Source organism: Eleginops maclovinus, chromosome 11 (genome assembly GCF_036324505.1).
Source record: "Eleginops maclovinus isolate JMC-PN-2008 ecotype Puerto Natales chromosome 11, JC_Emac_rtc_rv5, whole genome shotgun sequence".
NCBI classification, from domain to species: Eukaryota; Metazoa; Chordata; class Actinopteri; order Perciformes; family Eleginopidae; genus Eleginops; species Eleginops maclovinus.
The window spans coordinates 5,297,645-5,316,934 of record NC_086359.1 but is presented as its reverse complement, the minus strand read 5'-3'; the positions used below and the strand labels follow the sequence as shown (position 1 = coordinate 5,316,934).

The 19,290-nt window shown below is 39.7% G+C and overlaps 1 protein-coding gene across 1 annotated transcript in view; it reads left to right on the top strand.

The window, feature by feature from the left end:
- The first annotated feature begins 9,379 nt into the window (after positions 1–9,379).
- Positions 9,380–19,290, top strand: part of LOC134872611 (neurexin-2-like) — a 116,864-nt gene continuing 106,953 nt past the window's right edge. The window contains exon 1 of the mRNA XM_063895991.1: positions 9,380–9,612. The gene's annotated coding sequence lies outside the window, so the exon portion shown is untranslated. The remainder of the gene's footprint in view (positions 9,613–19,290) is intronic.

The following is a 19,290-nucleotide window of genomic DNA, read 5'->3' as shown; positions in this document are numbered from 1 at the left end:
AGTGGACCATCTGGGATTAGCTACATGACATTTTGGAGGATGATGTTTACGGTACATCTTTTAAAACATTTATTTTAAAATAGGGTGGGTACTTTTCAGCTTTCTCTGGTCATATCCAATAACTGACATCATTCCAGAGTCAACCTGATCAAAGCAGTATGAACAATCTATGTCTTCCTATTAGGAATGTTTTTGTTCTCTGCCATGCTTGTTACATAAAGGGTTATTGTGACATACTGATCACCTCAAATAACCTAATGATTGAAATAATACATAACCTAAAATCCGAATGTTATCTTTTCCCGGTTGTATTTTTCAATATGTTATTAAATCCCTGCCCGCCGGTTTGACGCATTGTCTGATTTAGTAGAAAGAATACGTGCAGTGATAATATCTGGCAGCTACACTGGATAACTTGTTTTTCTCCACATAGTTGGCAGGGGTTCCTTGGCCAGCAGATGGTAATGATAAATATTAGATTAAATGTATTTTCTTGCAACTAAAATGCAAAAGCACTGTCAGCTAATTATCATATTGTGTAGCATGATGACACTCTTTGTTCCTGATGGCCCTTACGGGACGTGGTTCCCTCAGCAGCCTTGAAACCTGAACTGCAGTATAGAAACTGCAGTATCACTTTAAAAGCACTGTAAGTTTTTATCAACCAGCATTCCAGTTCTATGTAGATCACATCTGTTCAAGAGCCCAGAGCAATAACAGACACAAAAGCAGCTGCAGCAGAGCTAGTAAACCCGCTCTATTTCCAGTTATCACTCTAGCAAGCCCAACTATCAGGAAGTCTTGACCTTCTATAAATAGTATCTATGACCCAGTCCCAAAGGCCATGATATTTGAAAGGCATATCTTGTTAATGTCAGCAAGCGCCGGCAGACAACACTAGTATACTATGAGTCGGACTGCAGCATAGGGGTGGAGGCTGAGGCGCTCGGGGATGCAGTAATGCACACTTATCATTACCTTGTTTGAGGGGGCTCCTGCCTGAAATTGGTTAAAAGCTGGATCAAAGAGTGACTGTTACTTTAATGGCAAGATGTACTGGATTGCACTGCACTTTGGATAAATGTTGACAGGAAAAGTACTGGGAGTAACATCATCACGTCTTTCTAACCATTTGCAAAGGAAAAACAAAGGATGCTTCTGTCAAACAAACAAAACAACTGAATAGAAATCAAATTATCGCCGGTGGTTGAGGCTGATGGCGGCGCTTCAGGGCAATTTATGCATTATTTGAAGAATTTTAAGAACTTACGCGGCATATAAACGCTGTCTACACCACTTCCTGTTATGTTAATATTTCTGCATGCCAAATGACCCCCAGAACAGAGGGACCATCACACAACAGATGACAGAGATTGAAGCTGGCATGCCCCCGATTTGTCTATTATGATGAGCAAATGATGTTCTTACATGTCTACTGGCTGTTCTGTCAAATGTTACATCAAGCATTTCAAGACCACACTGAATGAATGCACTGCCTGATGGAAACTGTGAAAAAAAACCCAAACAACAATATCTTGATGTGAAGGCAGATTTTCAACAACAATGGAGTTATTGCGACAGTCTAGCCACTGCACCACGTCCGTGTGCCAGCCCAATGTGACCAGTTATTTATTTTTCTATCTACAATATTGGATCTAAAACATATCTATTTAAAGTCTAAATCTTGTAGTTATCTCCCTGAAATAATCAGGAACACGCATGGAAGTCTAATTAATTTTAATTAGGATTTAACTCCTAAGAGAATATAAAATCAATTAACTGATGATGTTAATGAATGCTCTGATTGCCCAACAGTAACCACAGTTCTTAAGGCGCCTGTGTTGTCATGCATGCATTAGAAAAAGGGTGTAGTGCTACTGTGTGACAGTCGCTGGTGAGAGACAGGTAGGCTGTTGCAAACTGGGGTTTTCAGTGTGGTAACTTGTTTATTTTTTGTCTTAAACAGGCCGTTTTATGCTTTTGTGAGGGGTTTCCCTTTCCTTAAGTGTGTTATATAGATTTGTGTGCATGCAAAGGCTATAATCTCCATGTTCCCTGGGCTCTGGTTTCAGACAGAGGGGGAAAAGAGGGGCTGCAGCACAGGCAGTGTGAGAAAAATAAAGAGGTTTTTGAACGTTAAAGCATGGAGACATGTCACAGTAGAGTATAAAAGTATGAACCTTTACAATTAGCATAATAGGGCCCCTTTACTTTTCTCCACTGCTTTAAAACAAATGTTGTATCTGTGGGTGGTATGTGTGCAGGGAGTTAAATGGAAAAGGACAAAGACCCTTTGTGTTGTTAACTCTAATGTTGGAAAGTAGTGTGGAGTTTCTAAATATTTAATAGATTTCATACAAGGTCGGTTGGCTTTTAATATCATCACCAAGTTGAGTTTGGAGCAAAATGTTGAATTATACTCCCTTGAAAACATCAATATCAAACAACTGTAGTATATTGTTATCTTTTTTTTAAATTTGTGTTGTATAGGAACTATACATTGATAAGATCTTTGTTTTTGGCGCCAAACGAGCTCAGGAGATTTTCTTTTCTGCCAAACTTTACTCTTCAAAATATGAAGCTGACATTACAGCAATACCGCCCTTCAAACAGTCGTAAATCTATCTGGAAGCTGTCACACAGAATAACATGTTACATTTACAGGTGTAAGCTACGTCTGGCACCTCCATGTCCTTAACATCACGTTGCATTAGGTTTTTCCATTGATCCTTTTTCCTTTCTCTTTCTTTTTATTTTCCTGGCATTCTCAAATGTGGCTAGCAGGCAAATTCAGCTTTTCACCAGGAGAAGAATGAAATATATTTCTCATTGACACAACATGAGGTATCAGGAGTCGTGGGATTTGCTTCAAAGGAAGGAAAGCGTGAATGAAATAGAAATGAGACTTGTCAGACTGAACTGCCATTTCATTGCAAAACAACTAAAAATAGGTAGCACAAGGCATGTGGTTGAGGGAAAATGTTGCATGCATTAGGCCAGATATTGAGATTGTCTTCCACTTTGTCTCTTTTAAAATAAAATAAATACATCTTGTATACATTCAACATTGCTGCTGTCCAAATATACATGTTAGAGCATCTAAGCAACCTAATAATGGCATCTGAAGTTGATCTGGCTGTAATTCTTTCTTGCCTCCGTCACACATTGACTTTCAGACATTCTCATTGTAACAAGCAGTCTGTTGGGAAAGCTGTTCCCTTTTTTTGCCTGCAGAATATGAGCATCTTTGTTTACATCTCACCAAAAATTATGGACTGAAGGTATTACACCTACCATTTGGCACCCATTTGTTCCTGCATATGAGCCTGCAACAAGCCATTGTTAATGTGCCTCCGTGTTTCCATTTCTGTAATGTATTATTCATTTTTCAAGTTAAAAATATGTTCAACTAAACTGAAAATCTGAAGTGTTCAGTTCTAATTTCATGCACCGTGAAATGGTTTAGCTCTGGATTCCCTGGCATTTCTAATAACGACAAACACAATCAGTATTATTGTTTGTTTTTCTGTAATACAATTGTATCTCTGATGATGGGGCATTTAATTGCCTCCGCGCTGAACATTTCTGTTGTGTAGAGTTAAAAGGCTGTTGTGTTTGCAGAATACCAATCATCTGATTTGCATTGCATTTCTTGATGGCAATGAATCACAGCACAGGCGGTTCAGAGGGATGTTGTTCAGTTGCTGTGTTCTCTTCTCGGGTTAAACGCTTTATTTTGTCACTCTGTGAACCTGTCAACATGGAACCAAGACAAGAGGAATACTGTCACCTGGTGGTAAATCTGCTAATGTCACATGAACAAAAAACACCAGCTTTGTTGTGTATTAAGTAGACTGAAGAGGCACAAACAGAATTAACAGCTGTAGCTACAAGGTGTGAGTTGTAAGTTATCTGCTCTAATTAACACAAGGAGATTTGCTAATAAACTCAATGTGCTTAAATCAATTACATCCATCAAGATAAGTTTGCTCATCAACGAGTATCTACAGTAGGAAAACAGATGTCTGATGTCCTCTCTGGCTCTGGAGAAACCCTGACGATAATGAATCAAATGTGATTTACTGCTAAGTTCAATAATTGGAAACATGGGGTCTGTTTCTCTTTTTCAGTTTTTTCTTGAGTCAGATCAGAGACTAAAAGTCAGGGTAAAGTTATAAAAGTGCAATAATAAATCACACATGTGTTAATTTAAGGTATCATAAGATTAAATAAAACGTACCAAGCAGCTGGTCTCATCAGCACTGCTTTCGCTATTGTAAAAACAATATTTATTCTTGAGTATTTTGTGTTGAAACCTTAGTGTATAAAGGGATGAAACCAAGGGGCAACCTTCCAGATGTTCAAGTGGAAGAAAGATAAACCTGCAATCTTTTAATGGTCAACAGGGGGACACTCCACTGGTTGAAGTCTGATTGTATAGATGTCTATGAGAAAAAGACCCAACTCCTTACTTGATTTATTACTGAGGTAAACATGTTGTCTTTGAGTTGATCGACTCCATAGCCACAGTGTGCATCCAGTTTCTCTGCTAATGACTTACCCCCTTCAGAGTGTGTTTTCTGTTTTAGTTATTCGTATCATTTTGCTCGCCAAGAAATGCATTTTTCAGCACTCGGTTTTACTTTGCTGTATCCTCTTTCTTCATCTTCTTTCAGATAAACAAGACACCCAACATGCCAAATTAAAGGCTTCAAAACAGTAGTCCTCAACACAATGTCAAATGTGTATGTGTACTGCTGAAGATAAAACTAATTATTGTCATAGATGCACAAGCAATTCTTCTTTGGGCGTGAAGGGAACAGCTGCGAGTTTTCAGGAAAGCAAAAATTATTCTCGACAAGAGCTCAGTTGACACCCACACTTTTTTCACTTTTACCTGATAAGACCTCAGAACTGTGTCGGTGTGTACACACTTTGCTTGATTGACAGCTCCCTCTATCGCCCGTTGCCCCATGTTAAGGCGGGAAAACTAGCAACCCTATCACAGGACTATCTGCATCCATTCTTCACCTGAACACTTTATATCTTATTTGTCTATGATGACCTCATATTACTTTTACATCAGTACATGCGTTACCAATGCATTGAAATTGCAGAGGAGATTTTGAAAGATAGCTACAAATATAGTCATATAAATACATTAGTACATTAGTGTTACTTAAAACTTGATCTGCTGCACACATCCAACTTTAAATAACTCGCTAATATTTCATCCATTTTGCAAAGCAATTTATGTAGCTACTGTATCACTTATTGGATTTTAGTTAGTTAGGTTCTCTGAGACCTCATAATACCTTCTTTGCTTTCCCTGCAATTCTGCTGACTGTGTTATCTGCTCTGTTTTGAATATTAACTGCTTAATTATACTGCACAACAGAGGCTATCACGAGAACTGCAAAAGCCACATCATTTTTTTCAGCTGGTGAACACGAAAAGAATATCCTGCTATTTCCTGCTATATCCCAGAAAGCACGCTAAATAACATGCATACTTTACTTAAGTCTCAAGGGCTTTATTTTCAGTAATTGTAGATATGTTTGTCCATGCACAACAGATACGCACAACTATTTCCTCATGTATGCTGCAGAGCTTCACTCTGCCTTAGAACAGAATAAAAATCAATAATTGCCCCAGACAGGTCGGTAAAAAATACACACAACTGTTTGGTGTGGAAATATCATTGATGTTGACAATAAAAGTGTGTATTGGAAAGAGTATGAATGTGTCACATAGGTGGGACAAATAGATAGCAGCCGGGGGGCCAAACATCATAATGCTGTAGAGTGAAACCCACTTTTTAGGTTCTACATGTGTTCCCTTATCATTAATAAATGCGTGCACAATAATTCTACTTTAACACAGCATATCAACTAAGGCCTCATACTCTATCAGAAAATAATACTTAAAATGCTAGCAGCAGTAAGCAGGTATTTGAGCTAAATGCTAACATCAGCATGCTAACATGTTGGTCAATTCAAGTCAGTTCTATTTATCCCAATATGACATAAAGAAACCTCATGAAAGGAAAACGAGTAGGGACCTCTCTCTCACGACCTTAAAACAGCAATAGATGATGTGTGTAGAGCTTTAACAACCAACAGAACAAAAAAATGACAGTCTGTTCATCGTCTATCAAGCGGAAATAATGGTAACAGTGTTCACCACCTGAGTTAAGCATGTTAGCCTGCCAACCTTTGCTCCTTCAACACAAATTACAGCTGAGGCTAAAGCAGCTATTTGTCCCAAAACTAATGATTTAACTGAGGGTGAGCAACATGAGGGAAGCAGAACAGTAACTGAATACCTCAAAAACTGCTCTTTAGAACATGAATTGTGTGAACCAAATGAAGTAGCAATCCATGTGGGAGGTTTCGAGTTATTTCACTAAAAAATAAGTCATTTTAAATTGCATTTTTATCTGAAGATGTACTTGTATGCCATTTTATTTTTCCCCTTTTTTCTTGTGTTGTATTATTATTTCAGCCCCTGTACTGTACATGACTTTGTTGCTTACAATAATACAGCCTGTTTGCTATAACACATAAGGTCTTTGACCAAAAATTACGTTGAACCAACCAATCTCAGAATCTTATACTGAAATTCATCAACTGGGCCGCACCACCACTGTGGCTTAAAATAATGTAAGATGAAACATATGAACAGAAATTACAAAGACAGCCACGCAGAGAAGTCTTTTTGTCCGTTAGAGTCTTAGTCTCGAGGGACTTAGCCTGGGAACCGTAATCCCCGAACAGACCTCAAATTTGTGGACTGGTACATGGAGAGGTCCCAATTCACCTCCTGGGTATAACCGTACTAGCTTGGCTTAAATGCAGATGTTCAATTTCACTGTGTGTGCTGCTGTGCATGAACATGTGTGTGACAAATAAAGAGGGTTTCAAACTCCAATTCTAATTTAAATGTATTTTGCTGTATTCATACTATGCATTATTTGAAATAACAACTTGTTGTGTCCTAAAATGTTCTAAAATCTCCAGAATACAGCAGAGATGTTGCGTCTATAATTCAGAATATGAAATACACCCACAATAACACAGGATATTGCTTGAATGTTTAAACGCACATTTTCCTCACCACATGATGATGATACGGTTATTAAAATCAAGTGTTGACAGCGACGCTAAAATGTATCCAGCAATATCTCTGTCAATTGTTCTGCTGGTGAAAAGGAAAAAGCACTAATGGAAAGCTGAACAGTTCCCTCTTCTAAAGATGATTTGGTTTTCATTCTAGCAAGAAGTCAAGAGGGTAAACTTTGTAATATACTACTTTTATTAAAATGTTCATGTTATTTTTTTGGTTGAAAGCTTAAAAAGCACCCTTGAAAAAAATATGTGGGACACATTTAGGTCTCTGATCGTCTGACGTGATGTCATCTAAATGATTAGAAATCATTGAGACATGCCATCCATTATTGGGAATAAATACAGCCTTTGTGGTGGCTATTTTAAAGACGGAAGGTGCCAAATTTGCATCTATATCCCAACATGCACAATAGTTATGCTTATTTGTCAAATTTCAAAGTTGCATCTTGACATATTTCACATGTCTGAATAACAGTGTGGCACTTCCTCTGTTTGTCCTTATTACAATTAGACCAAGTTTGAGAGAAGAACTATATATACATGTATAAAGTATATCCTGTAGAGTATCTGATCTGATTTCGGTTAGTCATACCGTGTAGTCTCCTCTGCCAAATCTTAATGCAGCACCAATAGTCAAAGAAGGGTTGAATGTAATCTGTGATGACCACGATGAAGACAGCAAATTCGTAACCACTCGACCTCAGTGCTAAGTAGAAGCAGCAACCCCTCCATAGACATTTAACCTCTAAAATGTATTTGAACTTTACTCTTCAGTGGAGGGTTTAAAACATTCAGCATGATGAGGAGTTGGACGTTGTCTGGTTTTCAGTGGCTCCGTCTCTGCTTCAGTATGTGACAGGGAGGCAAATGTGCTGCAGACATGCTTCTGGTTAAAAAAATGGCTTTTATTGTTGGATTTTTCTGTTACCTTTTTCAGGATATTATGAAATATTTCAATGTGGCACACAATGTACCCTTTCCTATCATAGTGTAAGGAAAACACATTACTTAATTCCCACCAGTGTTGAATTATAAACACTGGAATAGTGTTGATTTATAGCAGTGAAGCTTTTTGAAATCTGTAAAAGTATTCAAACCCATTTACTCTCGCAGGCTGAATTGCTTAGGAGGCAAAAACATTTCAGAACATTAATTTTTCATACCTCATCGTCAAATTCGAGATTGCTTTGATTTCATTTCTAACAAGGCAGGCTTAACCCTAACAGGCTTTTAGGGGTTAAAAACTGTTAAGTGTTTAGTTAGTTTAAGCATTATTTAAAATACTTATACATGTTACTATGTTTATTTTATAATGTTCATTGTACTATTTCATTTTTCCCCATTTTTACATTTCTACTTCACGAATGAAACTCCTTTTAAATTATTTATAAACAACCCAATACATTAATTCAATACATATTTAACCGCTACAAATCTAAATCCCAGCATCCGCTTGTCCCCTTTTCCCTGCCATCATGGCGTTCGACCCCAGTGTGGCTGTAGCTTGTTCTGCATTTATAATAGGGGCCATTACAAGTAGCAAACCTCAATCACACTAATGTGTTTCTCTACCAAATACAAATTCACCTACACCACCCACCTGCTACTGATGATGGCAGCTGGAGATATACATCGGTGAGTCATTGGCTCATTGATAGCATTTTGATTAATGTTGTTAAAAAGTACATTTTCCGATTAAATTGATGTGATTTTTGTCGAATTAAAAAAAAGAACATTAACATAAATGATAAGTGGCTCTAGCCTAAACATAATGGAGACGCAACTTAGGAAAATTGCAGTTTCCTTTCATTGAAGAACAATGGTAAATGTTCAAAATAAATTGAGTTTGTTTTTATAACCCCAGCAGCTGTATCCTGCCTTGCTGGAGGGCACTTCAGCAGCATATAGAGAATGTAGGGTGGGGTCTATGGGCATGTGTCTCTCCTACTACTTGCTCCCCATTGATCTACTTGAAAAACAGATTCCACTCTGATAATGCTCATTCCATGATGATACCATAGTCTACCTGCTCTGTAACCAAATGTTGCCATTCAGTGTTTAAACTCCGTGTATTCCTCCATGGCAACGCTGCTGTTAGTTTGATGGGGAGCAGGATTGGTCAACGACAGCTGACCGCGCCCTCAACCCATATAAGCTACCTACCAAACTATTACCATCAAGTGTCGGGGGAATGACGGCTGTGCTGCTGCTCTCGGTGCGGCGGAGGAGAGAAAGCATCTTTGTCTGCACGGAGGAGCTCGGGGCTTCCCTGCCTGCCTGCCTTCATCGACACAGCACCATCTAAAAAGATAAGAAGACTATCCTTTCTGAAGACAGAGGTCGCATATTCATCTGCCGCATTCATCTCTGCTCAGTTTAGGATTTTTTCCCCACCACCCTTTCCTCTTGTGCTTGCGTTTGCCTGGCTGGAATAATCGAACCCCTCGCGCCGTGTCCATGTGTCGGATCGCTGGATGATGCTCAGGTAAACGACACCGCTCACCTCCTACACACAAACGACCTTTTGGATAATTAGATTTAACTGATGCTGCGGAAGGTAGCGGCAAGATAAGCCCGTGTGTGTGTGTGTGTGTGTGTGTGTGTGTGTGTGTGTTATTCAATGTCAGTGGTCCGGGATTGTTTGTGTTTCAATTCGGGGGATGTTGAAGCAGCAGCTCGCCAATTATTGACACTTGTGTTGAGGGGTCTTTTTGTGTAGATTTTACTTAATGCAGCTAGAGATAATAAGCTTTTAACCAGACCATCTGTGTTATCAGTGTTGACAGTCAGTTGAGGTGGGTGGTGGAGAGGTATAGCCCACCAAATCCAACACGGTTGCGGATGAGGTCGCCTAATTGCGTGCCGGAAGACATGTCCTGCGGTCGGGCTACAGCACCTACAGTGCTGTCTTCTCCTTTGCAGCCCCGGCAGAAATATGGAAATGAGACACCTTTTGTTTGCTTAGCCAAATGCCACATGTCGGTTTGGCTGAATTAATTTTATATACATATATTTAAAAGTGAAGTTAAGGTGGTCTTTAAGCCATGCAGCATGCAGGCCCCCTCTCTTTGAAATGCTTGAGGTAGCCTATTTATTATTGAGAGGGATTTCATGTTCTGTGCAAAAGGATTGGGCAGTTTGGAGATATGAAGCAGGGAGACAGAGAGGGAACAGTAGTTGAGTCAAGCAGATGCCACATCATCTGCAACAAAGGAGGCATTACAACCTATGCCTGAAATTATGAGGAGGGGTGGGGGCAGTTTTGAGCTGGAGAAAAAAGGTTTTTACCTGGGTGATAAGATAATGTTTCTTAAAAACTGCAGCCCAGTATCCACGCCTACATGGGAAGCTGCTGCCTCCATACAGCAGATAATCAGTTCAGCAGGGTTGACCACTGAGGAGGTGGTGGTTCAAATTTGAGCTCCAAAATACAACATGTTATTTTTTTTTAGAATAGAAATGTATTTCAGTAAGTCCTCCACCCTCATTTTAACACTGCTGCAATTTCAAGTCAGAGAAGGTTTACCCAATCACAGTCTGCCTGGATTGTAAACATTCATATATTGAGGACTTTTAATATTAGATTCAAGGATGTGTTTGTGTTTGGACTGTCTTCGGGTTCTGTTGTTTGACATGGAAATGAGTATATGGGGGGAGGTGCCAAGGATTCACAGCTACACCCAGGCACATATACTGTAGCATACACACTGCTCCTCCTCCTGTAAACCTATTTGCTTTGTAAATTCTCCTCCAACAGCACATTTTTTTTACTGACTTCTCGCAGTAGGGAAACTGAATCCTCTGTATTCACAGAGCAGGCAAGGGCACTTCTAGCTCAGATTTCCTGTTCAGCGGTAATAGGGGACCACCTCTGCTTGGTTACTGTTGCTCGATGTTTTTCAGCACCTCACTTGTGGACAGCAGCACAATTGTTGCATCTCAGATCCGCTGCACATTCTCTCACAATCATTAGATGTTGGGCTGCAACCTTAAATCCTGGTGCTGACAGACTCATTTGAAGGCTGTTGCACTCTTTATCAAGCCACTTCGGTTCCTAAATGAGAGCCACGTTGACATCAAGGAACCCATGGCTTGCTATGCTCAAAATGTGAGCAATGTACTTTTTCTGTGCTGATACGGTCGTTATGGGGATGTTTTTAGGCAGCAATACAACAGCGGGGTGTGTCACTGTCTTCGCTTATTGTTTTCCTTCTTGTTATACTGCAATTTTATTTTCACCCACCGATTATTCACATTCCTATTTCTTTTCTCATCCACTCTGTTTTGACACAGGTTAGATACGCCCACTGCCAAGATTTTACTCAACACCAAGTATTTTTGGTGCCTTCAATGCCATTTTTACCCCACTCGTGTTGCTATGGTTTGACTCACAAGACATCTCTTTCCATTACTGCTTCCAAAGAGATGAAAGGGTTTGGGTGGAGTTGGCTTTAAAAAAAGACACAAACACAACTCTCCCTTTATAGATAATAATGTACATAATAATACAAATGAGTGTACATTACCTAATAGGAATAAACCGGATGGTTCATCATGTTATTTGTCTTACAGCATAATCGTTTAAATTATATGATCCATTTTCTCATAAAGCTACACTTGTTTGACTTTTACAATAGCACGGCAGCTGCTGAGCAGGAAAGAAAATAATATTTGAAATTTAGATATCTGGTGGAACTCAAAAGCAAATATAAACAGAGAGTTGGATGATCAGAAGACATGAAGGGGGAGATGAAGGATGCCTGGAATAATGACAGGGCAGAGTTGACATGGTGTGTGTGTGTGTGTGTGTGTGTGTGTGTGTGTGTGTGTGTGTGTGTGTGTGTGTGTGTGTGTGTGTGTGTGTGTGTGTGTGTGTGTCACGCTTCAGCATGCGTGTACTGGGGAAGTGGAAGGTTACAGATATTGTGCGGCATAGCGAATTGTGTCGCTTCCTCTCTATCATACCCCATCAAGGTCATATCCACAGACTGAAAGTGGTGGCCCTGGCCTTTTCCACTCCTGGCTCTGGCAGAGGAATGGGGCCCGCGGACCACTGCTGCTTCTAATCAGGGCTGACGCGTGACTCAGTTGCATGCCAGCTGCACAGCCAAACCGGGATTATGTCCCTGGATGGTGAAGACAAAAAAAAAGGTCATTGTTGAGATCTTTGTCTGTTTACACTTTTGGCAAGTTTGAGTTATTTAATCATTTGTGTGTTATTTCTATTGAAAACAAAATACTTGTATAACACATAAAATCCCACATTCTATACCAATCATACAGCTGGAAGCCTTATGACACCAGAAGCCCAAACTAAGTCATTGTTCCACTCGTTTCAAAACTAGATGGAATTAAAGTCCAGATGTTGACACCAATATCTCTAAAACAGAACATGTACATTCAGTGGCAACAGTTTTATAAAGCTTGAGTGATATTGTCATATATCTGAGGGATAATAGCCAGTGAAATTGCCTTTTATTTTCACCACAGGTGGTACAGTAAATGGAATGGAACTGAAGGTGGTCTATAATTTTCTGTAAGCAGAAAGCTGCTCAGAATTCAGACAAGGCTGTCGTATTGGGAAAAGCGGTGACAGAAATGCTATTTGAAAAGCTCAGCTGTGATGCATTTATTATGTGAAAACATACTTGATCCATTTGTGGCTTGACATAATGCCGACATTGACAATGCAACGTTTATATGTATTTATTTCAATTTTCTTTTAAATTGCTGCACTTTTAAAATCTTTTACATTGTTCGAGTGGGCTAGAAAAGTTCAGGGAGCAGAATGACTGCAGAAAAGTCACACCTGCTTTATTAATAATAATGAAGTCACACATATGATAACTCAGACAGCAGCACTTCCAGGGTATTTCTTTCAGTAACGTTGGTACATTGTATGCCGTTCTGTGTTACTATTGATAAAAGATCATTTAAGAACTGCAGAAAGAAACACAGCTTTTATAACGGATGACCTAGGGTTGATATTGAGACATCCAATTAGCTTGTAGTCATGATTAGGAGGATATTGTAGACCAGTAATAACAAAGAAAATCGAAAAGAGGTAATTTAATTCTGTTGTAACTGGACCAAAATAGAATACAGAAGAGTACTTTCATAGAGTGCAGATAAAACCCCCAGAGGGTGTTATTTATAATAAGATAAGATATGTGACAAAGCATTTAAAGAAAGCAGGTGGTCTCTCTGTTCCATTCAGGTGTTTTGTGCATTGCATTGCAATTGTAAGTATTTCAGCTCATCCATTGTCGTTATTGTATGACAGTATGAGACACGGAAACTGAAACTGCACACTGTTAACCAAAAACATGCCCAGCCAGCATAATCAGTGCCCTTAGAGATATAAAAAACAATATCACCCTGTCAGGATATACATTATGCAGTTACGCTGCTCAGAAGATGGCAATACAGCCAGGCTCACTACAGCACTGATAGGGACAACTGTACTTCTCTGTATGCTCTACTTACTGTTTTATTTTTACCCCAAAACAAGTAAAGCTTGGCGGTGTGATAAGGGACTACATATTGTCTGGGATTTTGGTATTTATACAGCATGATATACTCTGCGTGGGTTTTTAACTCATCCAAAAGGCTAAATTGCAGCTAATTGGCCAAAATTGGGGAGCCTAATCGACTGTGAAAGAACCCTAAAGTATCATCAATTTGATATATATTGCTTTACTGTAAACAAGGGTTAGGGTTACACAATAGGGACAATCCCAAATATCAGAGTATGTCTAGGATTGTGTAACGTTTGGTTTTGCCATTCATGAATGCAGATGATGCATTAGTAATGAATGTGACTAACAGACTGGATCAATACGGCACGATTCGTTATAGCACCTCATTGAGCCTTAATGGTATACTGGAGTCATCTTAAAAGAAACTTGTGCACAGGCCAGTTCTTTTATCAAAAAGCAGGTGACACAAGGAAGTTCAAGCACTCACCTTGAGTGACTGGCAGCCTGACAATGCGCTTTATCTATCACCTCAGCAGCTGGTTGCTTGAAATCAAATAAATAAATCCCCACAGAAGTTTGGCCGTTGAAACGTTTGGATGGTACTTGCATCAGATCTGTTGCCAGGGACTTCTGATGGGGCTGCCGAGGTCTTACACTATCTTCGTTGCCGATCGCCCAATGAATATTTCTTTTTCATTCAAGGCATTAACTCTCACCGGCAAAGGCATTTCGTCTTTTCGGGGTAATAGCCACGGGACATGATGAAAGGTAGCTTATGTTTGGGGGAGAAATAAGAGCAGAAAAAACCTGTCCATTCATTGTAAATGGGTGTATGACTGGAGGTCAAAGGGGGCACGGTCCTGTGAGCTTTCTCCTTCCTTATCATGTCACATTAAGGTGGATAGCAAATCTACGTGGACGCAATTGATCAGTGAGTGGCATATCAGGCTGGCTGTGGATCAAGGGATTTCAGCAGCTGCCTGGCCGTCCATCCATCAAGCTGATCTCTGCTGTGCCTGAAACTGGGCCTGTCACACTTAGCTGGCCAGCTGACTGCAGCATAGGATGGTGTGGTAAACACTGGGACAGCCATTTATTTCAATTCACTGCGTGTGTGCAAGCGTCCTTCCTGGGCAACAGATTCATGCTAATTCGTTGTAGTATGCATTGGAAATCTCATCTAATACTGCATTGCAAAATCAATCTTATCCTTGCCCGAGGTTGCTTCATCTATAAAGGTGTTTGTTTCGTGTGTCTTACCTGTGTGAGGATGCTCCATGCCGTATCAATGTCAGCATTCATTGGGTCTTATCGGAGCTGCCTGATCGCTGCCAAGGAGCTGTTACCCAAGATTAACCCAGGCTGTTCTGTTGCATGGCTGCTGAGGGGGAGGTGTGTGTGTGTGTGTGTGTGTGTGTGTGTGTGTGTGTGTGTGTGTGTGTGTGTGTGTGTTTGTGTGTGTGTCGAGAGGAGAACAGGACGCCTGCTTGCTCCCACTTTCTGTTTTGTCTGGTGGCTTTCTCCTCAGGATGAGATGTGACAGCGCTGGATGATCTAACCATAGATGTCATGGCATAGCTGGTTATTAACTGAGCTTTTCAAGGACAAACACTGCCATCATTAGCAGTATAGTGTACAGTTGTGAGTGATGGCTCCTGGTAATCTCACTGAAGCAAAGGAGGGACAAGTTGCCTCGTTGCATATCTTCCATGTATATTTTCTGATACGAGGAGCTAATTTCTGGAACACGCTATATATCGATAGCGTCAGGATGATACCTCGGCTGCAATTGAAGTATTCTTTGAGTGTTGAGGAGGAAAGAACTGTCATTTGTTGTAAAGATCATCTGCTTTCATGATGGTTATGTTTTAGAGTATTTGCATAAATTCAGACTCCTGAGTAGGCAGTCTGAAAGATGTGCAAATTTATGAAGATTCACAGTAACAGAAGGGCTTCATTGATCTTTGATATGTGCGCTGTAAATGTTAACTCTCAGACACTCTATTTCATCTTTATTGCTGTTGCATTAGTGTATTTTTTAATCCAATATATATGTATTATTATGTGTGCAGTTGCTTAGGTTCATCTTTTAGGAGCTTCTGGGAACTACCTATAAGAGGTTCTTGCACATTGCCTGTCTGCGAGCTGCAGCATGGGCATTTCAAATGGCTCAATGTCAAAAAACAAATGACAGCATTGAATTGAAGATACACACAGAATTTGTTTTACCATCCTAAGCCAACCTCTCCCACATTTTAATAAGATGGATGAACATCATGCTTGTAAAAATAAAGAAAAATAGACCCTAATTGCAATTTTTTTGGAATCTTTGATGATAGAAATCCCTGTGCCTTATTTCTCTCGGCCGTGCTCAAATCACTGCCTCATAGAAATGACTGTCCAAGGGTTGTTCAAAAGTAATGGACAGTTTTTTTTTTAGATATTCTGGATAACTTTTAATGGTAAAGTTATTTGAACAAGCAAGGCTTTCCAGACCCTTGCAGGTTCTCAGATGTGGATTTGATGTTCGCATTAGATTTACTTTGTTAATTTAATGAAAATGAAAGTAAATAATCTTTATATTAGGATTTGGGCTTCAGACTGGGGAGGAAAAACAATATTTAAAAAATACTCTTTTTGGCTTTAGGATATTTAGTACAACATTATTCATTTATTCCTTTCCTTTTTAGACCAAACAATTAATCAAAACAAATAATTGTTTGTGTCGACACATATTTCAGATTGGGATAATGCAACTTTCCCATGTATGTGAGTGAAACAAAGCTGGCAGCACAGCAGGGGCGCCAAGGCAAGGAAATGGATTACTTGTAACATAAACTGCGTCTACCTTGCGAACCTTTGTGACATAAGATAAAATAATTGCCCCTGTGATGGTGCTTCATTCTGCTGTGTTATATACCCCTGTTCCTTATTATTTCAGGATTCATGTCCCATGTCATGGTCGTGAAGAAACACCCCCCCCCCCCCAGGGCAGCCTCTAGCCAGGGCTGATTTTGTTCTGAACACCTGCTTTGACAGGAAGTATTTTCCTGAAATATCAGCACACTGTATAATCACAATATCAAACACATTCATGAGGCTAAAAGATGTCCCCACTCATTCCTACTTTGGCGTACCTGTGTGAGATTGACAGAATCTAAATAAATTATGCTCCATGCCGTCCTGCGCTCGTCCATACACATCACTCACGTCATTATGTACTGCAACACATTCGAGTGGGTGGCAAGGGGACAATGTCAAAAAAAATATAGGAAAAAGACAAATAGTTCTTTTCAGCGAGGATCAGCTTCTGTATGCAATAAAACATTGAAGTATGAGTGAATAAATTCGGTGTTGACAGTGAATATACCAGGACAGAGCTCTGTCTAATGATGTTTTGGAGCTTTTGTTCCTCGACTGAGCCCCAGATAGCCGCCACCTGACCTCCACTACTCACTGTGATAAGGGTGGTGCTCTTATCCCGCTAGATTGGACACAGGCTTTGATTATAGCAAGTTCATTTCTCAATGCCTAACCATATAAACAGGATGCTGCCTGCTGTCATTTAAATCACCTTTTTTTTTCGCTCAGGGAACCCAAACAAATTGCATCTCTAAAAGAAGAGCATTTCAAGTGCTATTACAGCTATGTAGCAAACAGATGTGCATGCATTTTATCCTTTACCACGCCTACAGTACATTTACATTTACTTAATGAGGGTACTGTGCACAGTAGCATGTTTTTGCTTGTAGCAAGTGTTATGTCGTTACCTAATTACCTGGCTTGCTGGTTTGTGGAAAGGTCAGCTGTTACGATGCCCTGTGTCGCTGAGAAAAAAACAAATTTTTTGAAATTGGTTGCCTAGCCTGAGAGTGTTACAAGCCACAGCACCGTATCTCCTTACATCTATCACACTTAAATCTACAGTTGCAGTATAAACACAGTTTTGCCTTGTATTTGCTAGCTCTCCCAGCAAGACAAATTGGCAGTTTGTGGAGAAACATCAACGACACACAGACTCGCACACAAACCAGCAGCACGACCATGACCACGAGTGTTGCATAAACGGTTTAAAGATTTTTGTAGTCGCATATTTACAATTAAAATCTATACTTTCGAAAGCATGCTTTCGAGTCGCTGATAAAAACAAGTTTGTGGAGCCCACAGTGGAAGAGAGTGCAGGCACAAACATCAGCTCTCCAGATATTGAAAGGGTTGTACGTCTCTGTAAATTATGCAACATATAAATTGTCAGGAAAACAGCTGATGCAGAGATATGAGTTAAAAGTCAAGAAGGGGATCAAGTGGATGATGAAGATGAGGATAACGACGGCTGTGTTGTTGTTGAAGACTAAAGGCCTGATGGCAGGGGTGATGATGCTGCTGATGCAGATGTTGATGAGGCCGCTGATTATGTCTCTTAAGCTTGCAGCTGAACATTTCACAAAACAGCTGTGAAAATGATATTCAGAGAAAATCCCCACTAAAAGCAAAAGTTAATGGCTGAGTGTGGCTTGTACTTTGTATCAATGGTGCTATTATGATAACCCCAGTGTGGTATCAAGACTCAAATGATATATTTTGCAGTACATTCCATTTAAATATTTACACGTTTTACTTCAAACTACTTTTTGTCTGCAAAGTAAAACAGGAGTATAAATGACTCTTATTTACTGTGTTGCAAAATTGAGGGATGGGTGGATGGATAGAAAGACGGATGGATGAATGAATGGATGGACAGATGGATGGATAGATCAATGAATGGATGGATGGATATATAGATGCAGAAGATAGATGGATGAATGAATGGAAGAATAGATAGATGGATGGATAGAAATATAGTTGGATGAATGGATGGATAGATACAGTAGATAGATTGATGGATGAATGAAAGAATAGATTGATAAATGGATGGACGGATGGATGGATGGATGACTGGATGGAAAGGCAGCATCTAAAAATCTAATTTTCTTTTACAAAATGACAAACGCCAGCTGCAAAAATCTGTTCTGTAATATTGACATTGCTTAGAGTAGCACACACAATGAACAATCCATCATCGCTGATGGAAAAAGCTCAGCCCGCTCCTTCACCCCCTACCTGCTCAAGAAGACGCATTCTCACTAAATCTATAAATAGTACAGGTCATATGTGAGTAATTAAAGTTTCACACCGGCCATTACAGAGGAGTGCATGCCCGTCATAAAAGATTGAGTTATCCCAATGAAGTTACCTTTGAAAAATAGACAGAGGAAAAAGATAAAGGGATCAAATGTAAGATTCATAAAGTCGTGAGAGTAGAGAGTGTTGTTTGCAACGTGACTTACATTTGAGGTTGGGACACTGTGATGCACTGTGGAAAAAACATCTCACAACTAGCACTTGGTGCCTGAAAATACAAGGTACATACCCAAGGCAAAAAACCTCAGTGTGTTCCAATTTACGACCTCTATGCAATAATCACGCTCTCCTACATACCTTATGTAAACTAAGGGAATTGTGTCAAAGAAGGGGCAGGTTGAGAGGAGCATCACCTATAGTTTTGCAGCTGCAGACTGGATCTGTGAAATGAACATCAAATTAAAACCTTGCAATGTTTACACTTAAGAAGCGTGAAATATTTAAACACGCTAATGAGGCTTCTTATTAAAAGTTAGGCGAGAAGAAAGCAAACTGGTTATGTG